Source organism: Meleagris gallopavo, chromosome 11 (assembly GCF_905368555.1).
Source record: "Meleagris gallopavo chromosome 11, MGAL_WU_HG_1.1, whole genome shotgun sequence".
Taxonomy (NCBI): Eukaryota; Metazoa; Chordata; class Aves; order Galliformes; family Phasianidae; genus Meleagris; species Meleagris gallopavo.
The window spans coordinates 13,945,077-13,963,160 of record NC_139414.1 but is presented as its reverse complement, the minus strand read 5'-3'; the positions used below and the strand labels follow the sequence as shown (position 1 = coordinate 13,963,160).

The following is an 18,084-nucleotide window of genomic DNA, read 5'->3' as shown; positions in this document are numbered from 1 at the left end:
TCAGCAGTCCTGCTTCAGCTTAGAACCAAGTAAGCAATATTCATACAGTTCCTCTCTGTGCTTCTCTTTCAAACGCATCTTTTTTGGCATGTTTGACAACGACATCAGGTAAAGTCACTGAAGGCTTGAGTGATGCAGTTGGCACTTGGATTTCCATGACTGCGGTTGTAATGGCTTTTGCTGTGTGCTCTTACTGGCAAGGAGAGGTGGAGGAATGCAACTTGTGGGGGATTATGTACACCCGTCACAGCCTTTTTTAGATTGTGGTGCTTGACCTCTTACTTATCCCATAAAGGAGCCTCTCCAGCAGTGGCTAATCCTAGGGTTTATGCAGGCAGGCTGAAAGCCAGGTCCTCCCGGGTGGGTGCAAGAAGCATCAAGGCGTTCAAACAATTGTGTCCTGGCTTGCCTCAACTAATCTCAGTTGAAGCAGCTGAAGGACTGGGTAACACACTGTTACCACCAGTGCTTAATCAGTGCCAGAAAGAACATAACAGACCATTAAAAATATCTGTGTATAGAGTGCTAGGCAGCTCCAGAGAGGTACAGAACTGAGGCATGGAGAGTCCCTGGTGTCCTGTGTCAGGCTTGGACTCCGAGAACTGATCAGATGGTTTGCCGTAGGGTTGAAATGCTTGCTGTGGGCAATTCTCTCTTCCTCGTCAGAAATACTTAATTTTCTGGTTGTTGTGCTATTTTTATTGTCGGATTGATGTTCACGTTGTAGCAGAAGGTGAAGTCCCTCTCTGGGACCTTCGGTGTGGTTGGTAAAGACGTACTTCTCTGAGAGTCACAGAAGCAGCACAGTCAAGGATCCCGGAGTAGAGCACATGGCTGTGAACAGCAGTCTGGAAAATGAACTTCTCTGCCTAAAACATCAGTGCTCTCATCTGTTGTATAGAGGGTCAAACTGCTATAAATGGCACAATTCAGTCTGACGCTGGAGCCAGCCGGTTGCCCATCTGCACTACTGGCAGTGTCCTTCCAGTTTAGAAGGGTTCTTAAGTAATTTTTGCTTAGATTAGAAGAATTACATTCATGCTCTGCAGCAGAGACCCAGAAAAACAACAACAGCAACAACCTAGTTCTAAATATTTTGATTACTTTTGAAAATTGTAATAATCTAATCATAGTAAATAGCACAATATTGATGTGTAAACAGAGGTTCAAATGTTGCTCAGTGATTTTACCCACTGTGTGTAGCGCCTTGGGACCCCTTTCATGGATCACAGCCCAATTCTAGTTGCTTTTTCAAACACAAAATCAGTCCTTTTCTCCAAAGAAAAGCTTATTAATGAGTCTGTGTACACAGAAGCAAGCACAGATAGACTTGGTGATGCCTTCTTCTGTGAATTTGTGCTGCATTACGGTGGAGAACGTTGTTGGCAAGCTTTCCAGTATTCGTAAAAGGTCTACACAGGGTGATAAAATCTTGTTGTTGGGAAAATTGGGCTAATTTGGAGATTGAGGGGCGTGAGAACAAAAGATGCTTTACTGTAAATTGTAGGTAGATAACAACAGAAACTCAGATATTAGAAGAAACTGGGTATCGCACAAACCACACACTTTCACATCACTAAAACAAGAGCTGTGCTCGCATAGAAACACGAACCTCTTTGCAAACCGCAGAAAGTAAAAGGGAGCACTCCTGTTTCATTATTGATCTAATTGCTCTTTTCTTGATATGAGAATAGATATGAAATGCTCTTGAATATTCCAGCATGTAAAAAAAAAAAAAAAAAAGACTGTCATTTTTGGAAACTTTTAAAGGCGCAGCACATACTGTCAAATAGCAAGGCCATTTAGTGCGGAGAGTTACGACTGGCTGCCTAATGCCACCTAATTGTTCTTCTGGAATGGAATATATTAGAGCTTTGGTGAGAACTTTCCACTCCGGAGTGATATTAAATGAAGAGAGTTTAGACCATGTTTTACTGTGACTAATCAGTTTTGGATGCTCAGCTGGTGCAGTCTTTAAGTACGCCTTATTTTAAGAAAACCATCCTCTGAAAACTGAGCACTTTGGGGAAGCTCTGTGTTGGGCACCCCCAAAGCTTCCTTGCGTCCCAAATGGAAGTCTCTCCCGTCCAACCCAGATCCATGGTTCTTTGTGGTCTGTGCCTTTGCAAGTTCTTTCCTTTGGTTTTACAATTCCATTTAAGACCAGGTTTCCTAAGTACCATGTAAATGTGGGCCTGTGGGACTTGTGCGAAACGTGTGTGATTTTAAAAACTTGTCGTGTTTGTGTGTAAGAACAAACATGCATACGAATGAGGTTCCTGCAACAAATCCAGCAAGGGCTGGATGAGTTTCAGAGATTTCAGTCTGACGAGGCGTGCATGTCTGGGGGGGGAGCTGTGAAGGTGAGCATCAGGCTGTGCTCACCTCTGTATTTCATGGCACTGTTTCATTTATGACCCCTACCAGCTTTGCTGCTCTCTCTGCCTGCTCTTGCACCTCCAACTCTTTGCTGTGGAACTGGGTGAGATCTCAGTGCCAGCTGCCAGAGGGATGGGGCTCTGGGGCTCTCCTTGAGGCTTTGTGCTCTGGTGGTACCAGGCAGCTCGTCACTCCCTTGGTTTCTGCGGTTCCTTAAGATCTCTATCGGTGCAGTCCTGGGCTGTGATGCTGGAAATGTGCTTGTGAAGGTAGCTTGGGACTCTTGGCTAGAACTGCACAGTGCCTGCTCTTGTAATGCATAGCTCATCCTAAGCACCCAAGGGAAGGGATGAGAGAAGCAAGATGCAACCTTTAATAAAATGTTTTGAAGCACTTTAGTTCCTTTAAGAACTAATTTTCACTTCCTAAAGTCTTCAGCACTTCAGAACGGTCTAGAGACTTGCAGAAAAGGTCACTTCCAACAATAACTAATAATAAGAGGTGGAGAGGATGAGGAACTTCTCTCGATAGCTCGTTCTTTAGACATCTCAATGACTTGTTTGATGAATCAGCGATGAATCTTTGCCTGGATCCCCTGGCAATTCACTTTACCTGTAAATCATGTTCAGCTCATTGTAACTTTCCCTTCTTGCTTATTGATTTTTTTTTTTTCTTCCCCTCCTCAATAAAAAGAAATGAATTTGTTCTATTTAAACCAAGATGAGGGCGAGTCTCCGACTTGCAAGAACATGACTGCTTGGTTGGAGAGAGGTCACTTGTACAGGGCAGCAGCTCGGCAGTACTTGTCCAGATCGATGCTTCACCACGCGTGTTCCTTTTAAGGGAATTTTCCCTCGAATTGTCATGCAGTCCCAAGGCACTAAAGACAAACTTGCACAAACCCATCCAAACGTCAGCCTGTCAGAAATGCAAAGAACGCATTGGCTTTAGGTCTCTGTTGCTGAGCCAGTAGAAGAGGAGGTAGACATTTGTTTTAGGCAGATCAGACCAAGCCCTGCTCTGATTTGTTTGCATTTGTGCGCAGTTTTTTTGTTTTGTTTCTAGAATGGCAACTGAATATAGAACACAGTGTGGGAAAAGATCAAGTTAAGTTCCTTTCAGAAAGGCTTTATCAGAGACTTGCCAAAAAAAAAAAAAAGCCAAGAAAAAGATGATTATTTTGTTCATTGTTTCCTCACCACTCAGAACAACCACTGCTTTTGAGTCAAGGTGAATTGTTGATGAGCTTGTAGGCTTAAATGGGTGTTGCCAAGATGCAAGTAAACACTCTGCAAGCCTCCAGATGCTGCCAGGAGGAGAAACAAACGTTTAATGCTGGAAATGCGCAGATTGCTTGTTCAGGGCCCCTTTCCTGAAGGATTTCTGAACTTCTTGTTTGTAGATATTTTGTGCCAAAGGCCTCGGTTTGAGCTGAATCTCTGTTAAAAAGTGCCGTAGCAAAAGGCCTCTTCTACCTGCAGTGAAGTGACAGCAGGAGTTGTGCTGGAAAGGGCGAAGGGGCAAAGGAAAGAGGGTGAAAGCAGTGCTTTGATCAGGATTTCAGCAGAACTGGTGATAGGCAAGGCCAGCCTTCTGAAGATAGCAATGTTAAGCAGTAATAGCAGTACATTGCCTTCCCCCAGACTGCTTCTAGTCGGGTAGGGATATTGCTGTGCATCCAGGACAGGGGAAACTGAGCTGGGGAGAAGTGGTTCGCCTTAACCTCTATGGAGAGCTCTGATCCCTCAGTTCTCTGGTTGAGAAGCTGGAGAGCATCAGAACACACATTTTGTTTCCATTCTTTTTGTGGCCAGGCACTGTCAAATCCAGCATCGTGTGCACCTGGTTTTTAGGTGCTCAGCCCACATTATGCCATTTTGAATCATATGAATCAAAACCAAACCAACTTCTGCTTTCCAGGAGCAAAGTTCTGTTCCCACAGAAGGATCCTGCCTTCCTGAGCTCCCAGCAGTCTCAGCTCAATGATGTTCTTCCCTCCTTCACAAACCACAAGTGGTGCTGCCCCAACTACCCATCCAGAGGTGATGATGTTTCAATGGCAGCTGGAATGGTTCCTGCCTCTCAGCTTGAAAGCCACTTTGGCATCCTCTGGGACAGGTCTTATCGTTGGCTGTTTGTCTGAGCCAGGATTTTCACCATGCTTTACTTCTGTTGCTCCTGGTAGATGGGTTGGTTTTCATTACATCTTCAGATAAGGGGCGTGTGAAGTCGGCTTCTGTTTTGTTTTCTCACCAGAAGAGTGATTCATATTCAAATTGAAGTGCTGTATTGCTCTAAGCCAACCTTTTCTCCATGTGCTAATGGGAGGAGAGGGAGACATAGGCGTGGACTGAACAGAATTATTTTTCTCCTGCTGCATTTAGAAACTTTCCAAGTGTTTTTTTGGGAAAGCACGGGAACTTAATTGCCTGACATGGGAGAATCCTGGTTTTGTGTATTTTAAGACGATACAAGATAAGCCCAAATCTGATCATGTCTGTTTAAAACGTCAGAGCCATATGCTACCAGCGGTATTGTCCAAAAAAAAAAGGGAACTTACATTTCCTTTGAACTTGGTGGATTTTTTTTTGGTCGTATTTCTTAATGTGGTCCTGTATTTTGTCTTTGCTCACGATGTTGGTTTTTAAGTTGCTTTTGCTTTGTCTTGAGGCATTTTCTATGGCATTAGCTCATGATCTGCACTGCTGTTTCAAGTGTTCTTCCAAGGAGCTGGCTGCCACCTGGAGATCTGCACACTTTTCTCATCTTGTTAGGAACAAATGCTGGCTAGTACAGCCCTAACTTGCTGGAGAACTTCATCATCATAGGTATTCTTAATAGAGTGAGCAGGAATTCCAGCTGTGTGTTTGAACACACACAGCTGTGTTGCTTTGTCACCTGCAGCTCGAAGAGAATGGTGCTGCAGATCTCATGGAGACTACGGCTTGGTCTGGGAGCATCCAAGCTGAAGTGATAGTCGATTTTAGGGAAATCTTTAAATCAGAGTGAATATTCTCCCTTTGATTAAGATGACCTTAACCAACGGAGCCTACTCTAGAGATTTGCCATGGTTTACACCTACAGATCTGGCCGTGTGGAATGATCCCTTCCCACATACTGTTTCCATTCACAGTCTGTGTGAAACTGGTTGAATATGTTTAAGGTGCCTTGAAGTTTTTAAGTAATTATTGTCTCTTCTTGCACCGTGATGCTGTTAGAAGTGACACCTGATGAGCTGCTAAATCTTGGGGAGAATCAGTGGACTTTAATGGGACATCCATGGCCATGTCCTTGTGTTGATTTGGCACTTCAGTTGCACTAAAAGGCACTGCAAGGATCAAAAACGTTCTGCCTTTGTGATGGTGGCAAATTGGAATTTAAAAGCACTTCCAAGGAGGAAGACAGAAGAGCTATTGACAGGTCTTCATAGCTGATTGCAGGTTTGTTCGCTGCTGGAGAGCTGGTAACAGATGTGAGGCCTTGGTTATATGTCACCTAAATGTTTTCTGACTTAAGAGCATTTGAACTGGAATCGCTTGCAATTAGCATGGGCTTGGCAGAAACTGGCACTGCAACTGTTTGCATAGAAACTGTTTGCACAGCCCTGTTGTGCCACGGGGAAAACTGATGGTAATAAGTAGCTCCAGCATCATCTTGAGGTGGTGTGTGCAGTGACTGCACTCACAGCTGCTGATGTCCATGATGGCACACCAGTGCCTCAACAAGGAAGAGCATAGCTCTCTGTCTGCTGTACCCTGTCTGCTCACCTGAATGTTACGATCTTTAACACATTTAGCATAGAATCGTTAAGGCTGGAAAAGACCTCTAAGGTCATCTCATACAACTGTCATCCTTGGCTTATCATAGCCTTCCTTTTTTTTTTCAGGCAGCTGTTGGTGTTTTGGAGTTTTTAGCTGTGTTGCTTGTGAGAATTGAGGTCAGTGCATAGTCCTGGGAGATGTGACTGTTGTTCTGCTCTCCATAGTCTCCTCTGCTTGGGTGAAGGAGTTCCCACCGCAGCTGACTGCAATCAGGCTGGTGCAGAACACAACCTGTTGTAGAGTGAAATGATCGGACTGGGATCAATTGCCCAATCGACACAATAAATTGCATCTAACCGTTTGTTAAGTAGAGGAATTAATGAGGACCAGAGGACACCTGCTGCTGTCCCCAAAAGCCATGGGGCTGCTCGGAGGCTGAGCAAAGTGGATCCTGCCTGCTCTATGGAGCCTGGGAGCTTGTGAGTGGGTGGCGTGGGAACTGGGGACAATTTAGTGTTTGTTACAGGGATGCAGAGTGGCTCCCTGGGGCAGAAAAATAAAGGTATGGTTCTTGGCCCTAGAACGAAGAAAGCGAGACGCTGCAGACTTGTTGCAACCCGTGCAGTCTGCAAATGTTTTCTTGTCAGATGCTGCTGTCACATAAGTAATTTCATTGCCAAAGGGAAGGGAATGAACTAATGAGGTGGGAGAGAGGGCTGCGTATTGAAGGGCTATATGTTGTGAAAGTCAGCACTCCAAATGTACAACTCTTCACTTTCTGTCCCCTGCAGTGTTTGTCTGCATGATTTTGGGGTGTGTGGGAAGGGGGGGTGGTGCAGGGGGGATCGGTCTGTTTGGATAATGCATTATGCCTGAAATTAGTCCCTAAAATAGCACACTCCGCATCTTAGTAATGTATTGAATACACCTTGATAAGAAACAGTCTGATTGAAGTATTGAGTTTATTGTACTGGATCTGCTGTGACTCATCAGGAAATGGAAAATGTTGAGCCAACCTCCCCTTGCCCCCCCCAGCCTTTTTGGAAGACATGGGAATTAGTCTTAGATGGGAAGTAATTAATTGTTCTGTGATCGTCATAAATAAGTACCAAAGAACAAGCTTGTATTGAAGTATTTATATCCTAATCCCTGTCTTCTGAGCCCAGCTATCAAGAGTCTCCATCAGACAGAGACAGTAAAAAGGAAAATTCAGTGGAATGAGCAGCTTCCACCTACACGCGTTTCAGTGAGACAGGATGGAGGTGAGCTGGTAGGCTGCGTGCTGTAATAAGCCATTTACTAGGATAATGGCTGCAGGCTACAAATGCTGTTTCTACTTAGTCTGTCTATTCAATGCAAACATTAAAAAAAAAAAAGAAAGAAAAACCTTCATCTCAGTGAAGTCTATAATACTCTTAATCCCCAGTGTACTTCATGAATATTAACTCTGCACATGTCGCAACACCCCACAGAGGCAGACGATGTGCATGTCCAGCCTGCTTCATCTGCCTGGGAAACTGAGGCAGCAGGAAGGACCTTTTAATTGAGGCTGCAAGTCTGGCTTGCCTGTGAGCAGAATGGAGCCTTAAGTCCTTGGTGGGAGTGTGGGAATTCTGCCTTTCAAGGACTAATCCCATAGACTTTGGCTTTCCTTTGGAGAGATTTGCTGCCTGTTGCTGTGGGCAGCACTGTCAGGAGGCACGGTGACAGGAGGCACGGTGGCACATCTGGCAGAGGTGCGATGTGAGGGCATGAAGATGTGCAGTCGTGTCTCTGTCTTAGGGAGTAGCTATAACCCCTTTGTAGCTGCTTGACTGGGGGGTGCTGGGCAAAGAAGAAAGAAAATGAAGACGATCAAATACTTGTTTAAAAAGTAACAACCAGAGAAAAGGATCTTGATGGCTTTGTGTTTGTCTGCAGTGAAGTCATGGCAACAGAGCACTCATTTAGCAAAATTAACTGTTTCTCTATCTTAAAATAAAAATAAAAAATAAAAAAAAAAATCAAATGAAAATGATGCAAGGGAACATCCTTTTATCTCAACCAAATGAGTCCATTTGTGCCAAAGCAAAGGAGTCATCCTGGGGAGTTTGCTCCTGAGAGCATGTTCTTTATTAGAACAGAATGTAATAGTTGTCCCAGAGCCATAACTATAGGAGCCTGATGCCCTAGGCGAGCACTTTCGGTAACAGGAAAACCAAAGCTAGATTCCTGCACCTGTATAATGTTGAAATAAGCAATGTGGAGCATGATTTTAAGCTCTTGGTTATTTGGGATTTCAGCTCAGTTAAGCTCTGGATACAGCTTTCAGAAGGGCTATCATTTCTCTGAGGTTCCTAATGGGAAGTGCTTACTTTCAAAAGTATTTAGGTACCAAGGGACAAAATACTGATTCTGCATCCCTTTAGGTGTACCCAAGTCCCTGTAATAACCAGCTGCCTCTGAGTCCTTTGTGCATGAAGATTCTTTGTGTGCAGGAGTCCTTTTAGCTCTAAACTTCAGTAGTATTTGAAATAATTCTTGCACAAACCCCGGAAATAGCACTTCTGCGCTACTTTTGTTTTGATTTTCACTGCCCATCTCCGGCTCTGTGGAGCAGGACATGATGGTGAACCGCATGGTGACGGTATTGGTAGGCACGAAAGCTCGGTATCTGTCACCAAGATGCTCATATTTGGAATTCAGAAATTGTTCATCTTGCTAGTGAGTAGGGGCAGGCTCCAAGGAGAATATCACAAACTCAGACCCGTTGCTTGAGAGGCTTGGAAGATGGTGTTTTTCTTGAGTAGTATTTTCAAATCAGATCATTCTTAGAGATGGGACTTAGGCAATGCCATCTAGTTTCCATGAAACTGTCAGTGGAGATACAGAGCTTTTAGGGAAGGAAGCATTTTAGAGCAAATTTTTAAGGATGATTGAACTTCAATGTAGTTTCTGTCATAAAAACACAGAGGTTGGGGAAGCTTCAGACAAGCTGGAAACTGATTCATTGACATCAGCGCTGGTCAGGTGAACGTGAGTTGGTTTCCATTGCTTTTATGCCTGGCTGAAACTTAGACTCATGGAATTGTTTGAGTTGGAAGGTAACCTTTAAGGCCATCTGGTCCAACTCTGCAGTGAACAGGGACACCTACAGATCCATCAGGTGCTCAGAGCCCCGTCCAGCCTGACCTTGAAACTTGTGCCTTTCCCTTGCAAGTTAGATTTGAATTTGAAGAAAGGAAATTGAGAAATGTGTGATTGGATGAGTTTGATCAGGCAAGGAAAGTTTGGTTCGTACAAGAATTTTACACTCAGGTAGATACCTTAGATGTTGTTGTGGAAGTCTTCCATGTACAAAAACAACATTTGAGGGCTTTTCATGAAGCATCTCTTTCAGGAGGGACTGCACAGGAGCAGTGGTGCTGGATTATGCTTGTCCAGTGGGGTGCAGAGCCTGTGGGGCTGTGTCACATCAACCGGCCTGACCTCTGGCTGCTGCTTCCTGCTTGGTCCTCTTCTCCAAGGCTGACTATAACTGTTCTGCTTGTTAACAGTTGGAGCAATGCTTGCAGGCTGCCGAAGGGATCAGAGCGAGCTGGTGAGAGTGGGAGTGCGAATCCAAGGCAGTTGCATGTTACATTTTGTCATCAGCTTTAAAGAAGTAACATTCTCGCATCTGAAGCACCTTATCGGGAGGGATGGGACTCCCCAAAGAGGAATGCTGGTGAGTTAGGGAGCCCCAGCCCTGTGGGCTCAGCCCATGGGCTCAGGAAAAGCCCAAGTGGCTGCTGCCAGGCGGGTGGGAAGCTGCAGCCCACAGCGTCTGTTGTGTCTGAGAGCTCTGTAAAGTCTCTCGCATCCTTCCTCAAGTTTAGTTTTCCAGTGGAGGCTGTTGCAGTAATGAGAATGTCTCCCATCTGCTCCTCACATGGCTTGGCACATTCAGCTAGAATATATATATTTTTATTATGGGGTTAGCCAGTGGTAACCATGACGATTAGACTTATCACGCAGCATTTTTTTCCCCTCCTCGAGTCAGTTTGAAATGCTGACAATTAAATAGATACAGTACGCTTTAGAGATCCATCAGTCTCTTTGTTGTCTTGACAACCGAAGTATATTTAGAAATGTAACAAGTACACGGAGTCCAATTGCACTTTTGCTAAAACATAGTTTTGTAGCTTGAGAATTTAATCTTGTTGTTTGTAGATCCAGGTGCTTACTTGAGCAGTGCCTGACTTTCTCTTTGGTCTGTCTGAGAAGCTGCTGCATAGCAGTGGGGAAAGGTGGAAACAAGGCCTTGTCAAACAGGGAGCTGCTGTGATGGGTCCTCAACAGACAGGGAAGGATGTGCACACTGCTGCTGTGGGAGCAGCTCTGCTGGGCACCCTCTCCCTGTGTGCCATGCTGCATGAGTTGCTCTCAGGGTTCAGGAACCAACAGTACAGAAGGACTGTGCTGTGCTGTATGCTGTTGGTAGACTTCCCTGGTTTGCCTATAGCACCTGAGCCTTGGTTGTGGCTGGGAGCTGCTCTGTGCCATTGAAGCAGTAGCAGAGACCGAGACCGCTTCTCCGTATCCCTTGTTCTGCCTTTGATTTGCTGGTTTGTTTGATTTTAACAAAATATTACTACTACTGTATTTTATACTTTTTATTTTTGTCCTTCCCATAGTTGTGGTTTAACCTGACAATTTTTCATTAGATTGTTGGGCAAGACTCCTAGAATTGTAGAATCATTAATGTTGGGAAGATCACTAAGATCATCTAGTCCAACCATCTTCCCATGCGTGTGACCACTCTAGACTATGTCACTCCTTGTGACATCTGCCCTTTTTTTGAACACCTCCAGGGATGGTGACTCCACCACCTCCCTGGGCAGCATGTTTCAATGCCTCTTCCACCTATTCCTGTCTGAAGCTTGGCTAGTATCTTATGCTTGGCAGTGGAATATGGGCAGGGCAACTGAAAGCCAAACAAACCAACAAGATTCTCCTTCTTCAGCAAAGCTATAGCAACACAACGCTTTGACCAGGAGCTCAGTTACAAGGGTGGTCTTGTGCCCAAGGGAACCAATTCACTTTGGTGAGCTGGTCTAAACAAAAAGATTTTATGCCCAAGGTAGGGACGTAGTGATGGCTGGTAGCATCCACCCTTGGAGAGAGCTGTAAGACGTGCTGGCAGCATCCATCTGCTGCTGGGAGGCTGTACTGCAGGTGTTCAGGAAGGCTTAAGGGAGAGGAGCCCAACCTAAGCCCAGCTGCTGCTGCCAGTGAAACTGCCCTTCCCTGGGGTGCACCTTGTGGGCACCAGGTGTGACATAATGTCGTTAGGCTCAAAAGGAGGGGAGGGTTGGGTTTCCCTGCTATGATTTTTCTCTTCTCATCCCTGTATTTCTTTTTAACTTAGTATCTATCAAATAACTTGGAGGATTTTTTTTCAGTGGGTGCGCACAGCTCATTTTCATTTTTTTCTCTATATTTTCTTTGCTTCTTTCATTTTACCAATTTCCCAGTGAAAAACAGCAAACAAACTTATATCTCCAGCTCTGTTTGTAAACTGTTAACATGCTGTTTTCAAATGTTTAATAGCTGCTGGGGCTTAACACTTCAAATACAACCACCAAAACCCAAAGATGCTAATGAGTCTTGCAGCATGCTTTAAGTAAATTATCCAAATCAATGACAAAGATAATGGTCTTCTAGTAGACAATATTTAGCTGGAGGTTGGATGAACGCTAATGTTTATTGGCCTATGGGTCTGTAACCAGAGAAAATCTGAATGACTCCATCGATTTCAGTGGACTCACAACTGAGGTTTCAGTAGCACTGTAGATGCAAGTTGCAATCTCTCTGAAGTTAAGCGGGGTTTTAATTTAATTTCTGAAAGCCAGAATGTCAGCAAAGAAGCAAAGAGCTGGGCCCCATATACACCCACATCTGTAACTTTGGGTTAGCCCTTTCCCTTGCTGTCAAGTTTAGATTCCCTTGATTGGACTAGTAATTAAAATGCAGCTTCTTTTAGGCATCTCCCAAAGGTAGGCAGAGAGTGGAAGTGCAGACTCTGCAGGTTATGTGTGTGTGCTTTGCAGAAAACCCCAGTAGTTACGTTTTCCTCTGCTCTGAATTTGTGTGGCTGGGCAGTTGGCTTGGAGCTTGTGCTTTCGGGCTCCAGAAACACAGAACTGGTCGTGCTGAATTACCAGGCTGAATTATCTCAATGTGTTCGTGGCCATGCAGTGCTTGGGAGGCATGGGCCACCACTCATCAGCCCACTGTGTGTGGGGTTAGTGATTCACCATGCATTCATTTCTGGTCACATAAGGGGCATTAGTTTAAAGCAGGCTTGAGGCATAGGTTAGGGTTAGCTATTTGAAGTCTTCAGCCTGAAAGCAACATCAAACAGAGCAGAAAATGTATCATGCACAGAAAAGTCTGTGGGATTTGTTTCCCCCTTTATGAAATAATAATAGTAAATTCCAAACTGTTCACATATGCTGCCTCTGTGGTCAGGACACCTGTCTGTCTCTTTGCTGTTACTTGATACGGGGTTACAGCGCTTGAAAAAATGTTAACATGAATTATTTGTCATGGCAAATATGAAAGGAATAGGCGTCAGAAGAAGCAGCTCCTCAGTGGATTTCCATTGGCTTCAGGAGGGTCTGAAGCAGCCGCTGCTGTTCTTCATCTCTTGTTCCCCTTTCCTCCAGCTGCTCAGGAGGGTGAAACTGCTCCCAGCTAGACCTGGCTCTGCTGCAAGGACAGGGCATTGGGTTTGGGAGCATGGGGGCAGGCAGGAGCTGCTCTGGTCCCCTATGGCAATGGGGAGAGGGGCAGAGGTGCACTCGGTCATCGCTGACTGTTGCCAATATTTCCATCTGGGGTGGAGATGAAAGGAAATGGCAAACACAAGAGTAGGCTTAGCTATCAAGATACTGGAAGTATGAAAGGCTGCTGGTTAAGCACAGCAAGTGGTTACCTGGAAAACCTGACTTTTCTCTTTTGCTTAAAGGCACCCAGAGGAAACCAGGAAAGCAGGTGGAAGCAGGATTTGGCTACAACTGATGTGTGTTTAGCACATCCCACCTCCCCTTTAGCTCTTCTAGGTGTCCACACGGCACAGGCAGCACCGTGGGTGAGTCACATTGACCGTAGCAGGAAGAAGAGGCCCTTGAAGCACAACAGGCAGAAGCATGTCTGGCCAGACTTTGAAAGAGGTGGTGTTACCTGGAGCCCTTACGTCAGTGCCTTTCACCAGCTCGGTCTTGATTTAAAACAAATAAACCTCAGTTACTCTGTTACTCTGGTGTTTGCTCAGATTTGATTTGTCTTGCCAATGTGTGAAAAGCCCTTATATGGATCAAACCAGGGACAGACTGACACAGAGAAAAATAATTGTGATCCATACTCAGAGGGAGATGGCTGGCTTACAGGCCCTTCTAGGGTTGTTTTCTTTGTGAGGTGTCACTGCCAGCTTGCTTTACTTTCTGCAAAAAGGTTAACCTTTCTGTTTCTATCTGCAGAGGTCCCTTGGAAGAAGCTGTCCGTACGTCTGTCTCGGTGCCTGACAGGGCTACTGTGCTTCCAGGTGAGGAGTGGGTCGCATCTCGGGGCCTTTGCAAGCCGCTGAGTTTGGGCAGGACGTGAAGACCCTGGGACTGCATTTGCCAGGTGTGATCTGGCCATTCAGCAAATGACAGGCAACTCTCCAGAGCCTGTGGTGGCGGGGGCCATGGTACCAAGAAACTCGATGTGGTTGTACTATTTCTAGGTCCAGGTCTGGACCTGTGATGTGATGATTAAATCATAGTGAGGGTGAACCTTCAGGTCAGATCAGTGGTGCTTCTTCTTTACCCTGCTGTGTCATTAAATGGTAGTGTCCTTTCATTCTGCCCTTTCAATAAGGCAATCCACATCCTTCCTTCCTTCTTTTCACCCTCTTTTTGCTTTTTTTGTTGTTGTTGTTGTTACTTTTTTTCTCTCTTGTAAATTATGGCCAGCTAGAGATGAGATCTCAGCATCCTGTTTACTGTGAACAGTTGGGGGCATTAATAAATGTTGAAGGAAGAAGACAGACAAAGGATTAATAAGCAGAGGACAGGAGATTAATAGCAAGAGAACAGAATTTGGTTCAAGGCCTGGTCTTCCCAGTTGCTGGGTTATTGAAGATTAATGGCAGCACTTCTGCTATTCTCACTTTCTCTGCGGCAGCTTTCCCCACTAAGTTTAATAGACTGTCCCAATGTATTGCTGTAAATAAGAAATCTAGGGAGAAGCCCACCCTTATAAACTGTTGACTAAATGAGATGGCATTAGGTTTGCTCTCTACTGAAAGCTTAAGGAACAGCATTAATATATTTGTGAATTGTGAAGTTAGGCATTCAGGTGCTCACAACTCTCAGAATAAAAACGTATCATAAAATGTATCTTGCCAAGCAGGCTGTCTCCGACAAATTGTGTTGATTTTTTTTTTTTTTTTTTTTTTTTTTACTGTGTACCCTGTTGAAGAGATTGATTTCTCTTCTCTTGACTGTTTTTTCAGCTTTGTTCCAGTGAAAAATTGGGTTCTTGGCCTATTGCATCCAGCCTCTCTTTAGGCTTTGTGAGAGATTAGATCACTGTAGGAAACCCTAACTTTGGAAAGGATGTTTCTGGTTAAATTTGCTTGAGTGCTGGAGAGCATCGGACTGCATCGCTGAGTGTCTTTATGCTGGTAGAAAGGTGTCCTGTAAAAAAAAAAAAAAAAAAAAAGGTCAGCCTCAGACTCCACCCCATAGAAGGCTTATGCTGCAGTGTTGAGCACTGCAGTAGTCCTTGGGCATCTGCCCCCGGGTATCTTCACAGTCTTCAGAGATGTTCCTAAGCTCTTCTCTCCTTACCTGGGGTTGTATCAATACGTAGGTATGTCTGTGGCCATTTGGGTAAGGAAGCAGTAATGTTCAGGTAGCAACGGAGGAAAACAAGGCTAAAATCAGAACTTCATGCAGCAACAACTGAATTTCTTTTCTGAGGAAGAAAGGCTGTGCAGTGTTTCAGTGTCCCCGTAATGAAGCTCTTCTCATCTCCTCTGCTATTACATTCAGTGCCCTCGGTGTTTCAGAAGTTAATTGATTTGTCCGTATTACAATTCTCTCTTTAATTTTATTTATGTAAAGAAGAACGTACGCTAATCTATCTCCAGAGAAACGTTTCACTCTTTGAACGTTGGCCTCGAGTCCACCGTGTTCTGTAATGAGTCTGAGCGGAGAGGCCTGGTTCCCACACGCTCCGGCCCTGACACACACATACTTGTACACCCACACGCCTGCTGTGGGCTGAACCCAGCCTCCTGCCCGCTCGCTGCCTTGGGATTTATATTGGCAGCATGGAAGCACGTGGCAGGGGGGGCTCAGCGATAGATTTGGCATCAAATTAGGATGAGAAAGGCTGTAACCTCCTTATGGCAGCATTCCCCAGGCTGGGTTAACGTGCTGCTCCAGGAGCCTGGATTCCTGCGGGCTGTTACCTAATGTGCCGGGCTCCCTCGGCGAGGACCTGAGCTAGCAGACAAACACCCAACACTGAATTACTGTCTGGAATGCCACCGGCTGCCAGATCTTTGATAGCTTGTTTTTAATGAAGATTCCTCCTGTAATTCCTAGAATATCTTGCAGTGCAAAAAAATGAGCTGTGTGTTTTGCTGTGGGCTGAATTTTTCCTGCTCTTCACAGTTCCCTCCACGAACAGAGAGGAAAGGGAGGGGGAAGCAGCTGACTGCGTTTTTGTTGTTGTTTTTCTATTTGACTTCTGCAAAATATGCGGCGATCAATCGCTCGCAACTAACAAAATGTTTTTGTTTCTCTTTGCAAAAGCATATGGGAGCTACAGGAAAAGCATATGGGTGTTTTTAGGAAAACATATTGGTGAATGGACAAATTATAGCAGTGCCAATATGCTTTGGATGTCTGGCTAGACCACTACTACTACCACACTTGCTGGCATGCATACCCATCCACAAGATTTTCAGCATATGAGTGCTATGTGGCTGCTCCTGGGGAAAGGCAGGCTGTGCTGGAGCAGCCCAATGTTAAAGCAGCATCGTGATCCATCTTCAGTATGTGTGACTGCTCTGCCACGGCCCAGTCCGGGCTCTCTGCTCTGTTTATGACAGCATATCCATTCTTTCACAGTAGACTGAGCCCAGAGCTCCACTTGCAGCCAGCTGTAAGTAATGGTAACGGTAACCATTTTTCTTTCTAAAGTCTTGACTGCAGTCTTAATAACACCTGAGCATCTTGCAATGGGCTAGCCAGCTTCAGATTTTCTCCTGCTGCTCTGGCAGGCCATTCGTCATTAGCTGGGGCTTGCTTTTAATTTCTCCATCACCTGTCTTACTTTTGATGAAATGTAAAACATTTGCATTGCTTATGCATCCAGCATGCTGTTGTTGGTCGTGCTGGACAGTCAGGGAAGGGATCCGTGATCTGATGTGCCCCAAACTTCATTTTTCCCTATCTTCTCACCTGGCACGAGAGATGTGGACAAAGGAAGGGGCAAAGCCTGTAGAGACCGATGGGATGAGTGAGATGCACATTTGGGCAGTCATTTGAACATAGCTTTGTTTTGCTTGTCATCCTGCGCTCACAGTCTGAGTGGCAATGCAGCTCCTTTTAGCATTCTTTTCCTTATGCCAGCTTTGGGATGATTTGCTATTGAGTAATTTTACATTATTTAATATAGCCACTTTTCTTATAGCTCTTTTGTTCCGTGAGACAATTCCCTATTTTATTATGCAAGCAGTACATTAAGATCCTTGTGGGCCAAGTTCCCAACAGTGCTTGAGATGGTGGCAGGGACATAGGTTATCTCAGAAGAAATGATCCTCTCCTCTAGAAGCGTTCTTGGAGTTCTTCTTTAACTACACTTGATATTCCACGTGGGTTTTTTTTTTTTTTTTGCTTTTTTTTTTTTTTCAAAAACCCAGTACTTCCTAAATGTTACAGAGCTCAAAAAATACACTGAATGCCTTGTCACAATATTTAATACAGAGCGCTATTTACAGTAATGAATCAAAATGTCAGTTTTTAAAATATGAACTGTCAGAGTGTTCCTACTTTGCAGAAAACTTTGATATGACAGTTTGTTAATCATATGACTATTACATCAAATGTGTCTTGGAGTACTTTTGCTCAACAAAGTCTTTTTTATTCCTTCCCATTCCTTTTCACTGGTAATTCTGGTAGGGTTATTTGATTGAATGCACAGTGATTAGAGGTCTGAGAGACCCAGAGCTGAGTGCTTTTGCATATTGGTGATAAGATGTACCAGTATGTGTTCTGATGCTGACTGTGGTCATGTAGTCCTGCAGGTAGTACAGGCAGATCTGGATCATCCTCACCATGTTTCCCAAGGACTGCCCCAAGCCTGCTGTATCTGGGAGGCTGGGATGTTTTGATTGTGATATATGGCTGTAACATGCACGTGGGGTGCAGTAGTGGAGATTACTCAAACAACTGGGTTTCTTGATGACAACGAAGGGGAGTTTATGTAGATAACTGTGCTTTAGAAACCACCCTTGGGAGGGGATGCTGGTAGGAGGGCTGGAGGCCATCCAGACACAGCAGAGCCCTGTGCCTCTGCCCCTATGTCTTTGTGTCGTGTTGCCTGGGGCATCAAGTGGATTCCCAGTGCTCTTTCATTGTGTAACTCCCCCAGAGGCATCATTTCTGACCTGAAGTTGGCTCAACATGGCTGTGTGCATAGGAGGAATCTAGAAAAGGTGAAAGTCATGTATCAGCAGTGCAGAAAAGGCTCAAAATCAAACTGGCACTGCCTCCACAGCCACCACTCCTATGAAATGTGGTAACCCACCCCTCAGTTGGGGAACGGGGCCACCAGTTGGCATGAAACCGTATCTCTGTCACCTTCATTGGGTGAGTTCTGCTTCTTGCTGCTCTCCCTCATCCCTCTGAAGGAAATCGATTAT

General features: G+C 44.9%; 1 protein-coding gene across 13 annotated transcripts in view; it reads left to right on the top strand.

Annotated features, from left to right (window-relative positions):
• Window positions 1-18,084, top strand: part of LPP (LIM domain containing preferred translocation partner in lipoma) — a 321,092-nt gene that overhangs the window by 76,132 nt on the left and 226,876 nt on the right. For 10 of the 13 annotated variants that reach the window (XM_085232828.1, XM_085232817.1, XM_085232822.1 and 7 more), the window contains one exon: window positions 13,643-13,707. The exons of the other annotated variants lie outside the window; for them this stretch is intronic. The gene's annotated coding sequence lies outside the window, so the exon portion shown is untranslated. The remainder of the gene's footprint in view (window positions 1-13,642; window positions 13,708-18,084) is intronic. 13 annotated transcript variants of the gene reach the window in all.